Below are 452 nucleotides of genomic sequence, written 5' to 3' on the forward strand. Positions count from 1 at the left end.
CCAAGAAATGATTCCCCCATAAATTCTCAGTCATAATTTTTCTTCTTTAAGCTTTCTCCCTTCCCAAACTATTAACATTGCAAGAAAATCCTTCTCAGAAAATACTAATCTCTTTTTTTCCTTGGTTGATAAATAAAATATAATATTATACAAATAAGTGTATTCACCCAAAATGCCTTGGTGATCCCCCCCCCCACCCCAACTTTTGTTTGTTTGTTTATTTATTGGAGGGGTAGCAATTAATTATATCAGTAATTCAACTGACTCAATAATTTCTTTACACCAACCGCAAAATACATACATAACTACAAAAAGAAAAAGAAAAAGGAAAAATCTTTTCATTTCACAACCTAATTTGTCTACAATGGAATGTTCAAGGCGAAGACCCCCACAAAACCTCAGCAATAATGGTGGCAGCTTCAGCATCAGAGGCACAGGCCTCCCTCACTCTG

The sequence above is a fragment of the Corylus avellana genome, chromosome ca11 (assembly GCF_901000735.1).
Source record: "Corylus avellana chromosome ca11, CavTom2PMs-1.0".
Classification (NCBI taxonomy): domain Eukaryota; kingdom Viridiplantae; phylum Streptophyta; class Magnoliopsida; order Fagales; family Betulaceae; genus Corylus; species Corylus avellana.